At 34.5% G+C, this 24,439-nt stretch overlaps 1 long non-coding RNA gene across 1 annotated transcript; it reads right to left on the reverse strand.

The window, feature by feature from the left end:
• Positions 1-919: 919 nt before the first annotated feature.
• LOC143057514 (uncharacterized) lies at positions 920-6,910 on the reverse strand. The gene is made up of 3 exons (XR_012972727.1): positions 6,746-6,910; positions 5,360-5,519; positions 920-1,250 (listed from the first exon to the last, which is right to left on the reverse strand). It is a non-coding gene; the product is annotated as an uncharacterized LOC143057514 (long non-coding RNA).
• Between the last annotated feature and the right edge of the window lie 17,529 nt (positions 6,911-24,439).

A 24,439-nucleotide genomic window follows, 5' to 3' on the forward strand; every position in this document is an offset into this window, starting at 1 on the left:
AAACGAATGCATGGACAACAACTTTCATATTCCTGACTTAGTAAAGTCATTTTTAAATGTTGAAAATGGTGGATTGAACCTGGTTTTACAGCGCTAAACCTCTCATTTGTATGAAAGTTATTAATGATTAGAGTTTTTACGGGCCTTAACTGGCTATACAGCCCTTACACAGTCGGTTATTGTCAGAATAGACCAACACATTAAATTGTCAACACAAAATGAAAAGACTTAAGAAACTAAGTCTATTTAGTTTAACCTGAATCTTGACACAAAAAAGGAAAGTGAAAATAGTATTGGATTATTCCTTTAAAAAGCAGAAATCAGGTTGACAATTGTATAAAACATTTCTAAAGTAAATTTATTTAAAAAAAAATCCTGCTAAATCAAAAGCAATACCTTAGAATAGCCTAGAAAGGAATTTGTGAGAGTACCAATAACCAGGAAATAATATCACAATTATACAGGGAAGCTTTCTACCAGTATTATTCAAAAGCTTAAACATGGACATGTTCAACAACAAATGAACTGAAAGCTGCTATTGAACAAAGGGTTCTTACTCTGTATTTACTTTAATTACACTGCATTTTACGACGGGTGCCAAATGTGGAGCAGGATCTGCTTACCCTTCTAGAGCACATGAGATCACCCCCCTTTTTTGGTGGGGTTCTTGGTGCTTATTCATTAGTTTTCTATGTTGTGTCTGGTGTACTATTTTTTTTGTCTGTGTGTCTTTTTCTTTTTTAGCCATGGTGTTGTTTATTTAATGAGTTTGACTGTTCCTCTGGTATCTTTATTTGAATATCTGCACATGGTATATTCTAGATAAGCTGCATTTATTTAAAACTGACTGAGCAACAAGAGCCCTACCCATAATTGTGGTCAAAACTATGGGGGGGGGGGGGATCTTAGGCGCCCCGAAAGGGTCAATATATCCTGCTCCATATGGTTTTCTCTCATATCAAATCCTTGTTGGTATGGATATCTTTCGAAAGTTCCATGCAGAGGATCCAATTAATATTTGTTAACTTGTTCGATATATTTAATTGCAGATTACTTAAAATGATCTTAACATTTGATAGATAGTGTGTTTTCAGTCACGGTGTGTTGTTTCCTTGTATTATTTTTTTCGACAGCAGCAATAGTTTGGTCCACAATTTTTTGTTTCGCAACCAGGTAATCGATAGCGAAACGATGCAGGATATTTAAAAGCCGACTTGTCGTAGACGTTAATGGTTTCAAAACAATTGTATCTACAAAATAAATAACATTCACTATAGTAAAACCTTTAGCTTATATGATAATGAAATATGCATTCCAATATTAAATAGATATAAGAAGAGAGGCAAAATTTTAAGATACCCGAGGGACATTCAAACTCATAGATCAAAAACAAACAGACAACACCATGGCTAAACAAGAATGTGTCCATAGTACACGGATGCCCCACTCGCACTATAATTTTCCATGTTCAGTGGACCGTGAAATTGGTGTCAAAACTTTAATTTGAAATTAAAATTAGAAAGATCATATCATAGGTAACATGTGTTTTAAGTTTCAAGTTGATGTGACTTCAACTTCATCAAAAACCACCCTGACCAAAAAATTTAACCTTAACGGACGCACGAACGGAGGCACAGACCAGAAAACATAATGCCCCTCTACTATCGTAGGTGGGACATAAAAAAGACAACAGAACACAAGACACAAGACACAACATAAAAAAAACTAAAGACTAAGCAACACGAATCCCACTAAATCCCAACAAAAACTCAGGTGCTCCGGAAGGGTAAACAGATCCTGCTCCACATGGACACCCGTCGTGTTGGTCGTGTTATTCATCCACGGTAAATAGTCTTATTCGGTAGGTCATTTTTGTAAAAATGGAACGAGGTTGTAGCTACGAGATAAGGAACATATCTGATATCATCTGTATGTGAAACAGCTATTCCGTTACAGTCAACCAACACATGATGACATCCTTAAAATGAACGAAGGTATGATTTTAACTTAACCATTTGGAACTCTTGGTTTAAATAAAGGCAACAGTAGTATACCGCTGTTCAAAACTCATAAATCCATGGACAAAAAACAAAATCGGGGTAACAAACTAAAACTGAGGGAAACGCATTAAATATAAGAGAACAACGACACAACATTAAAATGTAACACACACACACACATACAAACACAGAAACGGACTAAGCATTAGACAAATCCTTTGAGAATAACAAATATAACATCTAAACCAAATACATGAATTTGGGATAGATAAGTACCGTGACACGTCTTATAGTAATGTGAATTCACACTCAAAAATAAGAGAAAACATAGCTTCCATGTGAGAATCAACCCTTTATCACGGAAAGCACGAAAGAAATACAAGCCCTAGTATATAGTATCAATTGGGAGATATATACTCCGTATGTAGGCGCTGCTGGTATGATGCTTCAAAGAAATGGAAAGCTGAAATCATCTCTTTTGTCGTAAAGTTTTATTTTCAACCGACCCTCATTGTCAATTTCTAAACGTAAGTCAAAATATGTGTCAGAATTAATTATATCTGTTAAATCCTTTATCTCTAGTTCGATGGGATACAGTAAATGCGTTCATATTAGCCACCAAATTTTGAATTATTTAGTGAGAGAACATCATCTACATAGCAGAAAATAAAGTTAAATGATATTGCTAACTTCTTTTTTTCTTCCTAAGAAGTTCCTGTATGAAGTCAGCCTCGTAAGATGTGGTATGAATGCTAATGAGACAACTCGCAATCCAAATCACAATATGTCACAGTAAACCATTATAAGTCAAAGTATGGTACTCAACACGGAGCATTGGCTCACACCAAACTATGTTAAAAGGCCTACAAAAATGACAAGTGTAAAATCATTCCAACAGGACAAAACCAACCGTTAAAATTTTGTTTTTCTAAAAATGTCCATGACCAAGTTAGGAAAATGGCCATTGTTACATTATAGTTCGTTTCTGTGAGTGTGACATTTCAATGGTGTGTCATATTGTTCTCCTCTTAAATATCTGCCGCGTTTCCCTCAGTTTCAGTTTGTAGCCAAGATTTGTTTATTTCTCTATCGATTTATGAGTTTCGAACAGAGGTATACCATTGTTGTCTTTAAGTATACTAGAAGACACCCGCGAAATCGCGGGCATTCAGAGCGTAGTTTAAAGTATCGGTATGTAAAGTGTTGTTGGAAGAATTTTGTTAAATACAGAATGACTGGAGAATTTCAGCAAAAGTATCATAAGTCATAGGTTATTGGGGACAGGAAAATGTTTTTTTTACCCTCCACCTTTATTTCCAAAGTTCCCAATTTTTGGTTTTCTATCAATTTCAATATGAACATACATTTAGTATGTTATGAACATTTATTGAAGTAAGGAGCCTGTAATTCAGTGGTTGTCGTTTGTTTATGTGTTACATATTTGTTTAGTTTCGTTCATTTTTTGTACATAAATAAGGCCGCTAGTTTTCTCGTTTGCATTGTTTTACATTGTCATTTCGGGGCCTTTTGAAGCTTAGTATGCGGTATGGGCTTTTCTCTTTGTTGAAGGCCGTACGGTAACCTATAATTGTTAATTTCTGTGTCATTTTGGTCTCTTGTGGAGAGTTGTCTCAACATGGCAATCATACCACATCTTCTTTTTTTTTTGTAATCAATGAATTTTGTAAAAGATTTAATGACTGGAGAATTTCAGAAAAAGTATCAAAAGTTCACATGAATAATTTTAGCTCTTATCTGTATATTATGAACATTCATTATTATATAAATAAAGCGTATTTACTTTCAATTCTAAGTTTATCGATCCATGGTGATCATTGATATAGTATACAGACCCTCTCTATTTAATAAACTCTGTGACTGCCGTGGATAGTAAACTTGAAAATGATAGCAGATAAAATTCTGAAAATACACTTTATTCGTAGTATATGTATGTTCAAAGTATACAGAAAAACGCAAACCGGAAGTCTAATCTGACTTAAAATTTCGTACAATGACGGGACAATACCCGGATGCCTTTTTTCTCGTTTTTCTCCTAAAATAACTCAATCTGAATAATCATATGAATGGATGACAAATGCGACTATGCACTGTACCTATAGGACACAGAGGCGTGTTAATTAATTTATTGTGGAAAGAAGAGAAGCGACACCAAAAATGAGGTCTTCTCGTTTAATAGTATAGATAAAAACGACAAACGACAAGGACTTATGAACCATATTAACATACGACAACGGTTCCACTGAACAATGGGGTTCCTGACTGTAGACAGATCCAAGCAAATGCAGCAACTGTAAACGTTCTAATAGGTACCAACCTTAATCCTTATCTGAAATAATAGTGTAACATCACAAAAAACAACAGACACACTATAAAATATCAATGGAAACAGCTAAACTCAATCAAAAGCTTAGGTCAGTATATATATATATATAATTTTAGATACACGTATGCAACATGTGTTTTATCATAAAGCGATCTTTTTTTTTCTATCCAACTGTCAAATTTATTTAAAAAGTCTCTTAATTTTATTTATCCTGATTTAGAGTAATTTCTCGCAATTTGATTGGCTTATATTGTCCTAATAAATTTCAGTACAATTTTTTATTACGTCAATAGGAATTATCTCCCTTATTTATTACGTCAATTGGAATTATCTCCCTTATACCATTGACCTAATAAAAAATTAAAAAAAGGAGTTGCTTTATAGTTCTAATATTTTAAATTTTTAACAGGTTTAGATTAAATATCTTAAATATATTTGATTGATATTGTACAAATATTGAATTTGAATATAATTATGTAATATAACAAAATCAGGATAAATTCGTTACACAGTGTTCAATTGTCCTAATACGGAATTTATCGGGTCAATAAAATTCATATCGGGTTTGTCTTCGCCTCACCCGATATGCATTTTATTGACCCGATAAATTCTCGTATTAGGACAATTGAACACTGTGTAACTAATATTATCAACCTGAAAACTGCATGTTATAAGAATGGACGAATTTATAATGTACATTATCAAAAGAAGTTTTCTTTTATATTTTGATACTTACCCGATTTTTCACGAACATCCTATAACCATCTGTCAGACGAATCATTAATAGTTCGTCAATGATAGTTGATATGCATTTCAGGAATAGAGTAAATTGTTGACATATAGTGATAAATCTAAGCCTTTATGGAATTTGATGGTATTATGCAAATTTTGAATTTAATATGTAAACTATGTAAATCATTCGAAGTCATTTAGCATTCATTTGTATAAGCATTTCAAACAGCCAGAAATTCTAATTCTTCATTATAACTGTACATCAAAACTCAAGTATACTTACGTTGGACCTATTTCTTTACAAATATCTTTACACGTCTTTCCTGTAGTCGAACATTTTCTTTTAACAGCAAAAATTCTCCCATAGTTTGTCCTAGGTTCAAATGACTCTGCCGTACAAAACGCAAGAGCTACTCCATCTTTGCTGAATTTTAGAACCACCCCTAAGATAACAATCAGAAAAAAGATTAAAATGCATTATCTTATCATTGTCAATGTCACCAAATGAGTCAATCTATGAAAAGTCTAGAGATAATAATTTCCCGCCAAATTTTGAAAGACTTATACCTCCAAAACAAGCACAGTGACTATTTGATATTTCTGGTATTTTAGTTCCATTATTTATAACTACCTAATTTGAAATATTCGTCTGCACATTTTTTTATGACTATTAGTTGATTTAATATTTATAATCAGCTGCTCATGTTTGAGTTTTAAAGATATCTTTTTGCATACGAATGAAAAATCTGGAAAAAAACTGTATTCATACAGAGTATAAAGCTCTTTTTTTCTATTTTTTCTCTATATAAACTCTTTGGTTTTCTGAATCGTTAAACACCACCAAATAATTAATACCTATAATTCTAATACGACGTTCTTCTTTATTTTTTGGATACAAAGCCATGTTCTTATTCCAACAAAATATGGGCTGACGTGATTGACGTCACAATTTACAATTAACGTCAGATGAATTTTGAGATCAAAATGAACATTTTTGTTGGTGTTGCTCGCTAGGAAATTAAATAAAAACATTATAAATTCTTAAGTCAATTTAAAATGAATCTGTTCTTTTTTATTGTTAAACTGTCGATTTTCTATAACGTTTTTGGTTCGACAAATCGAATTGGCGACATTTCAAGCGTGTATTATAGGTCCACTTCGAGGTACAAAAGTTCAAAATATTCCTATTAGAATCGAAATAATTCGACCGTGCCCTGCTCTATGTTTTTTTTAACATGGGTGGGCATTATATTTTTTAACGTTTAATACCTTGCTTGTTTTTGTTTACTTTTCTTGTGTTTAAGATTATAACACAAAGTTAACTGCTGTATCCCAACTTTGACTTTTACCCAACTTTTACATTTTGTCTGTTCGTTTTGTTTACGCATCGATGTCAATATAATGGAATTTGATGCGACTGTTATACAAGTGAGATGTTTATAGCGCTATAAAACCAGGTTCAACTCACCAATTTCTACGTAAACGTAAGAATAGAATATGACAGTTGTTATCCATTCGTTTGATGTGTTTGAGCTTTTGATTTTGCCATTTGATTAGGGACTTTTTAGGTATCTAAATATTGACAAATAAATTTCCTTCTACTCATGTTAAACTGAGCATAGAGCATGGCATGGAAGAATTATTTTTTAATTCAAAATTATTAACTTACCATTCAAACAACACAAGAAAATCAGCAAATGCATTAACTTCCATGACATTTTGTAATGGTTATTCAATCGTCAGAAAACAAATTTAAAACACAAACGCAATCAGTGACAAGTTATATAATATTATATTAAGACCTGCTAAGCCCTCTCTCAAAGGCAGCTTATTCTGTCACAGTCAACTAAAAGCGGATTTATAAATAAATAAATACTTTTTCAAAAGCGATGCAGCTCAAAGCATAAAAAAATATTACAATGAGTAATAAATCATCAGTGTCATAATAATAACAGTCATTGCACAATATACATATATTGCAGGAATGGCAATTATGATAATAACAATAATAAATTTATTTCTTAAAGTGTCACATATTAATAATTGATTGCCATAAAACATCTACATTTATATTATTTACACACAAAACATTAAGTATCCAGACATAAATACTGACTTATGAGACACTAATCATAACTAGTCATATAATAAATCAGGAATAAAAAGACTTATTACGGATTAAAAAAAGAAAATAAGAAAAATAAGGAAGTTATATAATATTTTGTTTTATAGTTCTTTCATATTGTGAACTGGTAACAACTGTGTCAGTTTAAAAAGTTGATAGCTTTTTCCAATAATATATTGTAATATATCGTTCTTTGGCATAACTATAATGTTAAATTCTAATATACTCCCTAAGGGTCCCACGGAACCATGTGTTTCGCCTGCGATTGCTGCCATCAATTTAAATTGCAAGTCTACTTTTTCGTAAAATACAGATGTGTATTTTATAAATCAAACCTTTCTTCAGATGCAATTTCTTGATCTTGTAGATAAGCTTTTATTCAAACTTCATAACAATCAACAAAGATGTATGATAAAAAAAAAAGAAAGTAAAGATCCGAAAGCTGTTATATAGAAGGTTACTTCTATGTACTTTTGTTCTTAAACAAAAATAAAATGTATGCATCTCATTATATATTTACACATGGCACATACAGGACAAATTTTGTCATCCTTAGATGAGGTAGAAAAAATGTGAGCTGTAGGTGTGCTGTTTTCAGAGATTTAAGCATCAACAGAGTATAAGTTTGGGATTATGTCAGATTGAGAGAAACCACTAGTGGTATGTAATGCATTTGTATTAGAACTGGAACATATTATTTCCCTGAAATTAATTAGCCCGCTCCATCGACCATGGTCTGTTGACTATATAACTCTTTCTTAGTTTACTTAATAGAGATGGTAATACGATTAGTTTCAGTGGAATCACTAATTTCAAGTCATAATATTTATTATGCAGTTGCAGAAGAACGGGGGATCACATTTATCACGGAGAGTGTTATGTATCCACCGTTTTCGAATTAAGAAAATGCCTGTACCAAGTCAGGATTTGACAGTTGTTATCTATTCGTTTCATGTGTTTCAGCTTTTGCTATTGCCATTTGATTAGGGACTTTCCTTTTTGACATTTCCTTGGAAATCAGTATTTTGGTGATTTTACTTTTTCCTCAGTCATGTTGTATTGACTTTTCTTTATTAACATGTCACAATTTCTAATTCAGTCTGTTTAAGATGAACCACTAATAGTTGATGATATTTGGTATGCAGTTGTGTGTAGTTGTATTAGTACTAGTATTAGGACTTCCAATTTTCAAGGAGATATCAATGGCACCACCTCGTCTGTTATTGTCTTTTGAATTTGAACATTTTGAATAATTTACATATTTCAGTATATGTTCAGGCTATTTTCAAGGGCATTGACCAATTGTGACTAGTCAATGATATTAGTATACAGTTGCATTATCATTAGTCATTTCCTCAGGGGTAATTTATCTTCGCACCTGTAGTCAAGGTCCCTTGAAGTTGAATTTTGTCATATAATGAATATTCATTTTTATTACAACATGTGCACTATACTATCAAATAATATAAACACTAAAATTCAGCTTTTTGTCTGGCTTGTGAAAAAAACTAGTGTTGTCAAATCGTTCACTTTTGCCTAACCGGTTACTCGGATAATCGTTCGACCGATTAACCGGCTAACCGGTAGTTTAAGTTGATGTTTGAAGGGCTTATCTATAATACCCTACACATAGAAAACAGACATGTGGTATAAGTGTCAATGTGACATTTTTCATCCGAGGAATACATTTATTAAGAAGGACTGAAATTTGTCCTTTTGTCTTTGAGGATTCATGTCGAAGTTTGAATTTTAATATTGAAATACACTGTATCATCTATGGCGTTTGTACTTACGTCAGATTGAAAATAAAAAAAAAACCTTTATTTTGGTCTAGTAAAATTTAATATGTCTGAAACGGATGATTTTTTCATTTACTCTTGTTATCTCCGAAAATAATGTGGAGTGTTTCAATTTGAAATATTAAGCAAGTTACTCGTACTATCAAGTATACATCGATTAAATTTGCATTGGTTTTCATTTCACAATGTTTAGTTAGCATTTTGTAAAGTATGACAAAGTATTGCACGAAGAAGATTGCACATTCAGATGTAGGTCTACACAATATTAGATCAAAATTGAAATGATGAAGTAAATCGTAAAATGTAATTGTATTACTAGTATAAAGTTACTGTTAAAACCATGTTTACTAATTATGTTTCCTTAAGATCTTGCCCGAGCTGAGAGACAAGTTCTAATCAATTTTATAATGTTTTGGATTAACAATAGCAATCTATATACTAGACGATTGATCTGTCAAATTAATTACCAGGACGACAATTTTAAATAAAACATAACTATTTAATGATTTCAATACAGAATTATATTAAATTTATTTAAATTGAAAAAAAAGTCCGGTTAGCCGGTTAGCGTTTTTGGTATTTGGTATTCGGTTGTTAACCGGTTAACCAATGACAACACTAGAAAACACCCATAGATGTATGACATAATGAGGCATAGTTAACCTTAGCCGTATTTCGCACATTTGTTTTAAATTGGGGTCATCGATGCTCTTCAACTTTGTATTTGTTTAGATGTCTATCTTTTTTTTTATCTGAGCGTATCTGATGAGTCTTGGTTTGCGATAAGGTCTGTTATAGAGAAATCACGAGTGGTGTGTAATGCAATTGAATAAGAACTGGTGCATATTATTTCCCTGGAAATTATTTAGACCGCTCCATCGACCATGGTCTGTTGACTTAAAAAACTATTTCTTAGTTTACTTGATAAAGGTCAGTTTCAGGCGAAGTAGTGGTAAGTCAATAACATTTGTTGTGCAGTTGTAGAAGAACAAGGCAGCACATGTATCATGGACAGTGTTATGTATCCACCATTTTATAAATAAGAAAATGCCTGTGCCAAGTAAGGAATATAAAAGTTGTTATCCATTCGTTTGATAAAGCCCCAAACAACATCGTGTTTGTGAGTAAAACTCATTACATTTACTGCTTGATAAACGAATTAGGTATTGACAATTCACTTGGAAACTCAACATATACCCTCACGACACTTACCAAAGAGGAAATCCTTGATAATCATAGGTCTGTTCTATGTTCCGTCGGAATTTCAACCAAAGATGAAGAACTGGATCTTCCATCACTGTATTGGATACCTAAGCTACATACGTGTCCTTACAAACAACGGTATAATGCTGGGTCTTCCAAGTGCTCCACGAAACCTCTTTCTAAATTATTAACATCTATTTTATCAGCAATCAAAGATGGATTTTTAAAGTTATTGTGAAACTGCCTATTCTAGAGGTGGCGTGAATCAGATGTGGATACTTAAAAATTCCAAAGATCTTTTGGAGTACATACAATCTAACTCTCTTTCATCTTGTATTAAAGTATTAAAACATTTGAATATTCTACTCTTTACACAAGTATTCCACATTCCAAACTAAAAGACAAATTGAAAGAGTTGGTATTGCTTTGCTTCATAAAAAAGAATGGCCAACGTAGATACAAGTATCTTGTCTTAGGGAGGGATAAATCCTACTTTGTAAAGGATCACTCTGATTAAAAGAAAAAAATTCTCTGAAACTGATATTATCAAGATGCTTGATTTCTCGATTGACAACATATTTGCTACGTTTGGAGGACGTGTTTTTCAACAGACTGTCGGCATTCCAATGGGAACAAACTGTGCCCCTCTGCTTGCCGACTTGTTTCTTTATTATTATGAGTCTGACTTCATGCATGAACTTCTTAGGAAGAAAGATAAGAAGTTAGCAATATCATTTAACTTTACTTTCCGCTATAAAGATGATGTTCTTTCACTAAATAATTCAAAATTTGGTGACTATGTGGAACGCACCTATCCCATCGAACTAAAGATAAAGGATACTACAGATACAGTTAAGTCTGCCTCATATCTTGACTTACATATAGAAATTGACAATGAGGGTCGGTTGAAAACAAAACTTTACGACAAAAGAGATGATTTCAGCTTTCCAATTGTGAACTTTCCATTTCTAAGTAGCAACATTTCAGCAGCACCTGCATACGGGGTTTATATCTCCCAATTGATATGATATTCCCGTGCTTGCATTTCCTATCATGATTTTCTTGATAGAGAGTTGCTGCTCACAGGGAAGCTATTAAACCAAGATTTCCAAATGGTGAAGTTGAAATCATCCCTTCGTAAATTTTACGGACGCCATCACGAGTTGGTTGACCGTTATGGAATAACCGTTTCTCAAATGATATTGGATATGTTCTTTACGTCGTAACTACAATCCCCTTCCCTGTCATGAATGTGACCTACTGAATTAGACTATTTGCCGGATTTTTTATTACATAAGCAACACGACGGGTGCCACATGTGGAGCAGGATCTGCTTACCCTTCCGGAGCACCTGAGATCACCCCTAGTTTTTTGTAGGGTCCGTGTTGTTTATTCTTTAGTTTTCTATGTTGTGTCATGTGTACTATTGTTTGTCTGTTTGTCTTTTTCATTTTTAGCCTTGGCGTTGTCAGTTTATTTTAGATTTATGAGTTGACTGTCCCTTTGGTATCATTCGTCCCTCCTTGATGTGTTTGAGCATTTGATGTTGCCATTTGATTAGGGACTTTCCTTTTTGTTTTTCCTCGGACTTCAGTACTTTTGTGATTTTACTTTTTCCTCAGTCATGTTCCATTGTAGTCTGTTAATTCTAATGAAGTCTGTTTAAGATGAACCAATAATAATCGATGATATTTAGTTTGCAATTGTATAAGTACTAGTAATAAAACTTCCCATTTTCAAGTAGATTTAAATGGCCCAACCTCGTCAGACATGGTCTTTTGAATCTGAACATTTTGAATACATAATTATATGTTCATGATGTTTTTAAGGGAATTAACCAATAATGACTAGCCAATGACATAAGTATATCGTTGCTTGTATTATCTTTAGCATTACTCATTCTCACAGAGATAATTTATCCCTGTACCTGTAGTCATGGTCTCTTGAATTTGAATTTGAATTTTGTCATAGTTTAGTTAATGTATATTCATTTTTATTACAACATTTGCTTTTTGCTTTCAAATAACATGAAGACAAAACTAAGTCAATGTCAACAGTTCTTTCTATCATGGATGACTATTTATATTTTTAATATTACTTAATTTTTGATTTTGCTTAATTACTAGTACTTAAATTAAGGTATTTGTTGTCTTGTGAAAAAAAAAACAGAGATGTATAACAGAAAGAAGCTCATACTATTTGTATATAGCCTTTTTGATTTTTCACTGATTATGGCACCCTCAACGGAGTTGGGGTGACGTATTGTTATTCTACGTTTCTTTTTGTTTTTATGTCACCCTGACGGAGGTCGGGTGACATATTGTTATTGTTCCATTCTTTTTTTTATTTATAATTATTATTCCACACTTTTTTGTCCAGACTATTTCTCGGAATTGAATGGACCAATGATGATGGAACTTTACCATAATGTTAACCCCCAAGTGCAGATGTGCAATCGGGGGTTGGCATTTCCAAGATGGCTGCCGTTGTCATGGAAACAGCACAAATTTGAAAAATTTCATGGAACATTCCAGAATATAATTAATTCTACGGCCATAAAAGGTTATATGATGGTATAATATGATGGGGAGCACAATATGAAGCAGCAGTATGACTTTGGAATTTTCAAATGTTGCCATGGAAACTGTTCAAAAATAGCAAAATTTAGAAAATTCTTCAAAAATGTATGAAACGTTACAGAAATGTTAACTTGTAAATTTAGATGTGGCATTCAACTTTTGAATTTCCAAAATGGCTGCCGTTACCATGGCTGCTGTTTAGTGGCAATTGGTGGACCAGGGTGACATCCGCTATTGCTTGCAATGGCAATTCTAGTTATGGCACCCTCAACGGAGTTGGGGTGGCATATTGTTATTCTACGTTTCTTTTTTTTCTCATTATGTCACCCTGACGGAGGTCGGGTGACATATTGTTATTGTACGATTCTTTTTTTCTTATTCTTATTCCGCACATTTTGTCCAGCTTAGTTCTCGGAACTGAATGGACCAATGTTGATGGAACTATAACATAATGTTAATCACCATGTGTAGTTTTGCACCTGACTTTGGAATTAAAAAAATGGCTGCCATTGCCATGGAAACAGCAAAAATGTGAAAAATAGAAATGTGTTCCAATTTATATGAAACTTCTATGATATTAAGAGACCCATGCACATTTCAACATGGTACATTTTTTTTTCAACTGGGGGGTCTCTAGACATTATTTCAGGGGGGGGGGGGTGAATTTTTCATGGAACATTCCAGAACATAAGTGTTAAACTAGTTCTACCGACATTAAATGTTATATAATTGTATATTATCATGGGGAGAACAATATGCAGCAGTAGTTTGACTTTGGAATTTTTAAAATGGCGGCCGTTACCATGGAAACAGCAAAAATACAAAAAATATCAAAATGCTCCAAATTCGTTGGAATTTAAAACACAAGATACAATGTATGCAAAAATCTGCATTTACTGATGGACAATTTCGAAATGGCTGCTGTTGAGTGTCAATTTGCAGACCAGGGTGACATCCGCTATTGCTTGCAATGGCAATTCTAGTTATTATGGCACCCTCAACGGAGTTGGGGTGACGTATTGTTATTCTACGTTTCTTTTTATGGCACCCTCAACGGAGTTGGGGTGACATATTGCTTTTCTACGTTTCTTTTTTATGTCACCCGATCGACAATGTCGGGTGACATATTGCTATTCCTCTGTTTCTTTTTCACTATTATTATTATGTCACCCTGACGGAGGTCGGGTGACATATTGTTATTGTACGATTCTTTTTTTCTTATTCTTATTCCGCACATTTTGTCCAGCTTAGTTCTCGGAACTGAATGGACCAATGTTGATGGAACTATAACATAATGTTAATCACCATGTGTAGTTTTGCACCTGACTTTGGAATTAAAAAAATGGCTGCCATTGCCATGGAAACAGCAAAAATGTGAAAAATAGAAATGTGTTCCAATTTATATGAAACTTCTATGATATTAAGAGACCCATGCACATTTCAACATGGTACATTTTTTTTTCAACTGGGGGGTCTCTAGACATTATTTCAGGGGGGGGGGTGAATTTTTCATGGAACATTCCAGAACATAAGTGTTAAACTAGTTCTACCGACATTAAATGTTATATAATTGTATATTATCATGGGGAGAACAATATGCAGCAGTAGTTTGACTTTGGAATTTTTAAAATGGCGGCCGTTACCATGGAAACAGCAAAAATACAAAAAATATCAAAATGCTCCAAATTCGTTGGAATTTAAAACACAAGATACAATGTATGCAAAAATCTGCATTTACTGATGGACAATTTCGAAATGGCTGCTGTTGAGTGTCAATTTGCAGACCAGGGTGACATCCGCTATTGCTTGCAATGGCAATTCTAGTTATTATGGCACCCTCAACGGAGTTGGGGTGACGTATTGTTATTCTACGTTTCTTTTTATGGCACCCTCAACGGAGTTGGGGTGACATATTGCTTTTCTACGTTTCTTTTTTATGTCACCCGATCGACAATGTCGGGTGACATATTGCTATTCCTCTGTTTCTTTTTCACTATTATTATTATGTCACCCTGACGGAGGTCGGGTGACATATTGTTATTGTACGATTCTTTTTTTCTTATTCTTATTCCGCACATTTTGTCCAGCTTAGTTCTCGGAACTGAATGGACCAATGTTGATGGAACTATAACATAATGTTAATCACCATGTGTAGTTTTGCACCTGACTTTGGAATTAAAAAAATGGCTGCCATTGCCATGGAAACAGCAAAAATGTGAAAAATAGAAATGTGTTCCAATTTATATGAAACTTCTATGATATTAAGAGACCCATGCACATTTCAACATGGTACATTTTTTTTTCAACTGGGGGGTCTCTAGACATTATTTCAGGGGGGGGGGTGAATTTTTCATGGAACATTCCAGAACATAAGTGTTAAACTAGTTCTACCGACATTAAATGTTATATAATTGTATATTATCATGGGGAGAACAATATGCAGCAGTAGTTTGACTTTGGAATTTTTAAAATGGCGGCCGTTACCATGGAAACAGCAAAAATACAAAAAATATCAAAATGCTCCAAATTCGTTGGAATTTAAAACACAAGATACAATGTATGCAAAAATCTGCATTTACTGATGGACAATTTCGAAATGGCTGCTGTTGAGTGTCAATTTGCAGACCAGGGTGACATCCGCTATTGCTTGCAATGGCAATTTTAGTTATTATGGCACCCTCAACGGAGTTGGGGTGACGTATTGTTATTCTACGTTTCTTTTTATGGCACCCTCAACGGAGTTGGGGTGACATATTGCTTTTCTACGTTTCTTTTTTATGTCACCCGATCGACAATGTCGGGTGACATATTGCTATTCCTCTGTTTCTTTTTCACTATTATTATTATGTCACCCTGACGGAGGTCGGGTGACATATTGTTATTGTACGATTCTTTTTTTCTTATTATTCTTATTCCGCACTTTTTGTCCAGCTTAGTTCTCGGAACTGAATGGACCAATGTTGATGGAACTATAACATAATGTTAATCACCATGTGTAGTTTTGCATCTTACTTTGGAATTCTAAAAATGGCTGCCATTGCCATGGAAACAGCAAAAATGTGAAAAATAGAAATGTGTTCCAATCTATATGAAACTTCTATGATATTAAGAGACCCATGCACATTTCAACATGGTACATTTTTTTTTCAACTGGGGGGTCTCTAGACATTATTTCAGGGGGGGGGTGAATTTTTCATGGAACATTCCAGAACATAAGTGTTAAACTAGTTCTACAGACATTAAATGTTATATAATTGTATATTATTATGGGGGAACAATATGCAGCAGTAGTTTGACTTTGGAATTTTTAAAATGGCGGCCGTTGCCATGGAAACAGCAAAAATACAAAAAATATCAAAATGCTCCAAATTCATTTGAATTTAAAACAGAAATATCTAATGTCATGCAAAAATCTGCATTCGCTGATGGACAATTTCGAAATGGCTGCTGTTTAGTGTCAATTTGCAGACCAGGGTGACATCCGCTATTGCTTGCAATGGCAATTCTAGTTATGGCAACCTCAACGGAGTTGGGGTGACATACTGTTATTGTTCGTTTCTTTTTTTCTTATTATGGCACCCTCAACGGAGTTGGGGTGACATATTGTTATTCTACGTTTCTTTTTTTTATGTCACCCTGACGGAGGTCGGGTGACATATTGTTATTGTTCGATTCTTTTTTATTATTCTTATTCCACACTTTTTGTCCAGCTTAGTTCTCGGAACTGAATGGACCAATGCTGATGGAACTATAACATAATGTTGATCACCATATCTAGTTGTGCACCTGACTTTGGAATTAAAAACATGGCTGCCATTGCCATGGAAACAGCAAAAATATGAAAAATTTCATGGAACATTCCAGAACATTAGGGTTAAATTAATTCTACAGCCCTTAAATGTTATATGATGGTATAATATTATGGGGAGTACAATATGAAGCAGCAGTATGACTGGAATTTTCAAATGTTGCCATGGAAACTGTTCAAAAATAGCAAAATTTTGAAAATTCTTCAAAAATGTATGAAACGTTACAGAAATGTTAACTTGTAAATCTAGATGCCGCATTCAACTTTGGAATTTCCAAAATGGCTGCCGTTACCATGGCTGCTGTTTAGTGGCAATTGGTGGACCAGGGTGACATCCGCTATTGCTTGCAATGGCAATTCTAGTTATGGCACCCTCAACGGAGTTGGGGTGACATATTGTTATTGTTCGTTTCTTTTTTTTCTTATTATTATGGCACCCTCAACGGAGTTGGGGTGACATATTGTTATTGTTCGATTCTTTTTGTCTTATTATTATATTTATTCTTCCACACTTTTTTGTCCATACTATTTCTCAGAATTGGCTTGAACAATATTGATGGAACTATACCATAATGTAGACCACCACATTCTATAGTGCAGTGGAGTATGGCACCATCAAGATGGCTGCCGTTGCCATAGAAACGAAAGAAATGTGAAAAAATCTAGTTTTTTGTTTTCTCGAACTGTTTGGAAAGACTTTAACTCAGAATCATCATATTTTAATACAATGTAGGTGCCCACTATATACAGGTGTTGGATGATTTTGGCACTCATTGGAACTACTATGTTGCCATGGAAACTACACCAAAAATTTCAAAAATATCAAAATGCTCCAAACTTCATGAAACTTCACAGTAACGATGAGCAACATTGGAAGATGTGGCATTTGGCGTTGGAATTTCCAAAATATCTGTAGTTACCATGGAAACAATGCAAAAAGGTCAAAACTTTCAATTTTCACAGAACATTCCAGAACATCAATGTTAAATTTACTCTACAGACATTAAATGGTATATATGATTATGGAGTAAGAAAATTGCAGCGGGGGTTTGACTTTGGAATATTCAAAATGGCCGCCGTTACCATGGGAACAGCAAACTTATGAAAAACTTCAAAATGCTTTAAATTTAATGAAACTTATTACAAATGTTGCCTAGCTTATGTAGACTAAACTTTTGAGTTTCGAATTTTCAAAATGGTCGCCGTTGCCATGGAAACAGCAAAAATTTTCTAAATGGCTGCCGCTGGCCTGGCAATGGGGGAAGGGTGCCATCCGCTATTGCTTGCAATGGCAAATCTAGTTATGGCACCCTCAACGGAGTTGGGGTGACATATTGTTATTCTACGTTTCTTTTTTTTCTTATTATTTTTTTTCTTGCAACAAATTTTGTCCAGGGGATTTCTTGAAATCCAATGGACCAATGTCGATGGAACTCTACTATAATAAGGACCCCCACGTGAAGAGTTGCAGGAAGCATGGAATGGTTCAAGATGGCTACCGTTTCCATGGAAACAGAACAAATGTGAAAAAATCTAGTTTTTGGTTTTGGTGAACTGTTTGGATATGCTTTAACTCAGAATCATTATATTTTAATAGAATGTAGGTGCCCACTATATACAGGTTTTGGATGGTTTTGGCTCTCATTGGAACTACTCTGTTGCCATGGAAACTACACCAAAAATTCCAAAAATCTCAAAGTGCTCCAAATTTCATGAAACTTCACAGTAACGATGAGCAACATTGTAAGATGTGGCATTTGGAGTTGGAATTTCCAAAATAGCTGTTGTTACCATGGAAACAATGCAAAAAGGTCAAAAATTTCAACAAAAAAATTAATATGCTGCAAACTGGATGAAACTTTACAGGAATAGTAGCTAGCATAAGCAGAGTTGCATTTTGAAGTTGGAATTTTCAAAATGGCCGCCGTAACCATGGAAACAGCAAAAATATCAAAAATTTCAAAATGCTTTAAACTTAATGAAACTTTGCAAAAATGTTACTAGACATCTGTAGATGCACTCTTTGACTTTGGAATTTTCAAAATGGCTGCCGCTCACCTGTCAATGGGGGGAAGGGTGCCATCCGTTATTGCTAGCAATTACAAATCTAGTTTTTATTATTTTTATACTTCCACACTTTTTGTCCAAGACAGTTCTAGGAATTGGATGGACCAATCTTGATGGAACTATGCTATAATGTTGTCCACCATGTGAAGTTGTGCACCTGACTTTGGAATGTGCAAGATGGCTGCGGTTACCATGGAAACTAAAAAAATGTAAAAAAAAATAAAAATTCTAACTCTTTCGTTATAAGAGCCAACCTTATGAAACTTTTTGCAAATGTTGGTGGTGGGGCCCTGAGGTACCAACAATACTTAGAAATTCCGAAATGGCTGCCATTGCCATGGAAACAGGCGAAATGTTTAACATAGAACATTCCAGAACATCTATGTTAAATTTATTCCAGAGACATTTTATGTTAAATGATGGTATATAATTATGGTGAGATCAAATTGCAGGAGCAGGTTGACTTTGGAATTTTCAAAATGGCCGCCGTTACCATGGAAACAGCAAAAATTCGAAAAACTTCAAAATGCTTCAAATTTATTGAAACTTATAAAAAAATGTTGCTTAACTAATGTAGACTTGACTTTGGAGTTTGGAATTTCCAAAATGGCCGCCATTACCATGGCTACCGCTCACCTGGCAATAGGGAAAGGGTGCCATCCGCTATTGCTTGCAATCGCAAATCTAGTTATTATTATTTTTCTTCCACTATTTTTGTCCGGAGCAGTTCTCAGAATAGAATGGACCAAAGTTCAAGGAACTATGGTATAATGTTGACCACCATGCAAAGTTGTCCCTCTGACTTTGGAATGGTCAAGATGGCCACCGTTACCATGGAAACAGCAAAAATGCGAAAAAAATTAAAGTGTTCCGAAGTGGAAAAAACTTCACAGGAATGGTAACTGGCATGTGCTGATTTACAGTTTGACTTCGAAATTTTCAAAATGGCCGCCGTTACCATGGAAACTGCAAAAATGTCAAAAATTTCAAAATGCTCGAAAATTTATGAAACTTTAAAAAAATGTTAATTTGCAAGTGTAGATGCACTCTTTGACTGAGGAATTTTCAAAATGGCTGCCGTTACCCTGGCAATGGGGGAAGGGTGCAACCCGTTATTGCTAGCAATTACAAATCTAGTTATTCTTATTATTATATTTATTCTTCCACACTTTTTTGTCCATTCTATTTCTCAGAATTGGCTTGAACAATATTGATGGAACTATACCATAATGTAGACCACCACATTCTATAGTGCAGTGGGGTATGGCACCATCAAGATGGCTGCCGTTGCCATGGAAACGAAACAAATGTGAAAAAATCCAGTTTTTTGTTTTAGTGAACTGTTTGGATATGCTTTAACTCCGAATCATTATATTTTAATACAATGTAGGTGCCCACTATATACAGGTGTTGGATGATTTTGGTACTCATTGGAACTACTATGTTGCCATGGAAACTGCACCAAAAATTTCAAAAATATCAAAATGCTCACAACTTAATGAAACTGAACAGTAACGATGAGCAACATTGGAAAATGTGGAATTTGGCGTTGGAATTTCCAAAATATCTGTTGTTACCATGAAAACAATGCAAAAAGGTCAAAACTTTGAATTTTCACAGAACATTCCAGAACATCAATGTTAAATTTATTCTAGAGACATTAAATGGTATATGATGGTATATATCATTATGGAGGAAAACAATTGCAGCGGGGGTTTGACTTTGGAATATTCAAAATGGCCGCCGTTACCATGGGAACAGCAAAATTATGAAAAACTTCAAATGCTTTAAATTTAATGAAACTTATAACAAATTTTGCCTAGATTATGTAGACTTAACTTTTGAGTTTCCAATTTTCAAAATGGCCGCCGTTGCCATAGAAACAGCAAAAAAATTCTAAATGGCTGCCGCTGGCCTGGCAATAGGGAAAGGGTGCCATCCGCTATTGCTTGCAATGGCAAATCTAGTTATGGCACCCTCAACGGAGTTGGGGTGACATATTGTTATTGTTCGTTTCTTTTTTTCTTCTTATTATGGCACCCTCAACGGAGTTGGGGTGACATATTGTTATTCTACGTTTCTTTTTTTTCTTATTATGGCACCCTCAACGGAGTTGGGGTGACATCTTGTTATTGTTCGTTTCTTTTTTTTCTTTTTATTATTATTATTATTATTTTTATTCTTCCACACATTTTGTCCATACTATTTCTCAGAATTGGTCAGACCAATGTTGATGGAACTATACCATAATATGAACCGCCATGTTAAGTTGTGCAAGAGACATTGGAATGGTAAAAAATGGTCGCCGTTGCCATGGAAACTGATCAAATGTGAAAAAAAATGCAAATTTTAAATCTTTCATTATAAGACCTACCTGGATGAAACTTAGTGGTAATGTTCCTTGGTATGCCTAGATGTTGTGACAATATAAGAAAATTCCAAAATGGCCGTCATTGTCATGGAAACAGGGCGAAAGTTTAACATTGGCCCTATGGGAAAATACATTTAAGATACATTTTCTTGAAGAATATAGCATCAATCCCAATGAAACTTTATAGATATGTAACATGGCATGTCCCAAAGTGGCACCTGTCTTTGGAATTTTAGAAATGGTACCCGTTACCATGGAAACAACAAAAATTTCAAAAATTTCAAAATGCTCCAAAAATTAATGAAACGTTACAACAATGTTAATACACATCTATAGATGCAATCTTTGACTTTGGAATTTTCAAAATGGCTGCCGCTCACCTGGCAATAGGGGAGGGTGCCATCCGCTATTGCTTGCAATGGCAAATCTAGTTATGGCACCCTCAACGGAGTTGGGGTGACATATTGTTATTGTTCGTTTCTTTTTGTCTTATTATTATTATATTTATTCTTCCACACTTTTTTGTCCATACTATTTCTCAGAATTGGCTTAAACAATATTGATGGAACTATACCATAATGTTGACCACCACATTAAATAGTGCAGTGAGGTATGGCATCATCAAGATGGCTGTCGTTGCCATGGAAACGAAACAAATGTGAAAAATTTCTGTTTTTTGTTTTGGTGAACTGTTTGAATATGCTTAAACTCAGAATCATCATATTTTAATACAATGTAGGTGCCCACTATATACAGGTGTTGGATGATTTTGGCACTCATCGGACCTACTATGTTGCCATGGAAACTAAACCAAAAATTTCAAAAATATCAAAATGCTCCAAACTTCATGAAACTTCACAGTAACGATGAGCAACATTGGAAGATGTGGAATTTGGCGTTGGAATTTCCAAAATATCTGTAGTTACCATGGAAACAATGCAAAAAGGTCAAAACTTTGAATTTTCACAGAACATTCCAGAACATCAATGTTAAATGTATTCTAGAGACATTAAATGGTATATGATGGTATATATGATTATGGAGGGAAAAAATTGCAGCGGGGGTTTGACTTTGGAATATTCAAAATGGCCGCCGTTACCATGGGAACAGCAAAATTATGAAAAACTTCAAAATGCTTTAAATTTAATGAAACATAACAAATTTTGCCTAGCTTATGTAGACTTAACTTTTGAGTTTCGATTTTTCAAAATGGCCGCCGTTGCCATGGAAACAGCAAAAATTTTCTAAATGGCTGCCGCTGACCTGGCAATGGGGAAGGGTGCCATCCGCTATTGCTTGCAATGGCAAATCTAGTTATTTTTATTTTTCTTCCACACATTTTGTCCGCGCGAGTTCTCAGAATTGAACGGACCAATGTTTATGGAACTCAGCTATAATGAGGAACCCCATTTGAAGTTGTGCACCTTGCTATGGAATGGTAAAAGATGGCCGCCGTTTCCATGGAAACAGCACAAATGCGAAAAAAATCAAAGTGTTCCAAATTGGAAGAAACTCCACAGGAATGTTAACTGGCATGTGCTGATTTCCAGTTTGACTTTGGAATTTTCAAAATGGCTGCCGTTACCATGGAAACAGCTAAAATATCAAAAATTCGAACTCTTTCGTTATAAGATCCAACTGGATGAAACTTTATTAAAATGTTCTCCAGTATGCCAAGGTGTCAAGACAATATTTGGATAGTTCAAAATGGCCGCCGTTGTCATGGAAACAAGGGCCAAGTTTTGCATTGACCCTATGGAAAAATGCATAAAATCAGCATTTTCTCAGACAGTAGTGCACCAAAGTAAATGAAACTGTATTGATATATAACATGACATGTGGCAATGAGATGTACGCTTTTAGAATTTTGGAATTATCTACTGTAACCATGGTTGCAGCACAAATGTTCAAAATTTCCAAAAAAAATTAAGTACTGCAAACTGGATGAAACTTTACAAGAATAGTGACTGGCATGTGCGGAGTTGCATTTTGAAGTTGGAATTTCCAAAATGGCCGCCGTAACCATGGAAACAGCAAAATTGTCCAAAATTTCAAAATGCTCCAAACTCAATGAAATTTTGCAAAAATGATAATTTGCAAGTGTAGATGCACTCTTTGACTTTGGAATTTCCAAAATGGCTGCCGCTCGCCTGGCAATGGGGGGACGAGGGTGCCATCCGTTATTGCTAGCAATTACAAATCTAGTTATTATTATTATTTTTATTCTTCCACACTTTTTTGTCCATTCTATTTCTCGGAATTGGCTTGAACAATATTGATGGAACTATACCATAATGTAGACCACCACATTCTATAGTGCAGTGGGGTATGGCACCATCAAGATGGCTGCCGTTGCCATAGAAACCAAACAAATGTGAAAAAATCCTGTTTTTTGTTTTGGTGAACTGTTTTGATATGCTTAAACTCAGAAACATTATATTTTAATACAATGTAGGTGCCGGCCATATACAGGTGTTGGATGATTTTGGCACTCATTGGAACTACTTTGTTGCCATGGAAACTATACCAAAAATTTCAAAAATATCAAAATGCTCCAAACTTCATGAAACTTCACAGTAACGATGAGCAACATTGGAAGATGAGGAATTTGGCGTTGGAATTTCCAAAATATCTGTAGGTACCATGGAAAAAATGCAAAAAGGTCAAAACTTTGAATTTTCACAGAACATTCCAGAACATCAATGTTAAATGTATTCTAGAGACATCAAATGGTATATGATGGTATATATGATTATGGAGGGAAAAAATTGCAGCGGGGGTTTGACTTTGGAATATTCAAAATGGCCGCCGTTACCATGGGAACAGCAAAAATTTCAAAAATTTCAAAGTTCTCCAAACTTAATGAAATTTTACAAAATTGACAATTGGCATGAATAGATGCACTCTATGATTTTGGAATTTTCAAAATGGCTGCCGCTCGCCTGGCAATGGGGGAAGGGTGCCATCCGCTATTGCTTGCAATGGCAAATCTAGTTATGGCACCCTAAACGGAGTTTGGGTGACATATTGTTATTCTACGTTTCTTTTTGTTATGGCACCCTCAACGGAGTTGGGGTGACATCTTGTTATTGTTCGTTTCTTTTTTTCTTATTATTTTTATTTTTATTCTTCCACACTTTTTGTCCAAGCTTTTTCTCAGAATTACATGGACCAAACTTGGTGGAACTATGCTATAATGTTGACCACCATGTGAAGTTGTGCACCTGACTTTGGAATGTGCAAGATGACTGCCGTTACCATGGAAACGGAACAAATGTGAAAAAATCCAGTTTTTTGTTTTCGTGAACTGTTTGGAAATGCTTAATCTCAGAATCATTATATTTTAATACAATGTAGGTGCCAAGCATATAATGGTGTTGGATGATTTTGGCAACCATTGGAACTACTATG

This window comes from Mytilus galloprovincialis, chromosome 13 (assembly GCF_965363235.1).
Source record: "Mytilus galloprovincialis chromosome 13, xbMytGall1.hap1.1, whole genome shotgun sequence".
Lineage (NCBI taxonomy): Eukaryota > Metazoa > Mollusca > Bivalvia > Mytilida > Mytilidae > Mytilus > Mytilus galloprovincialis.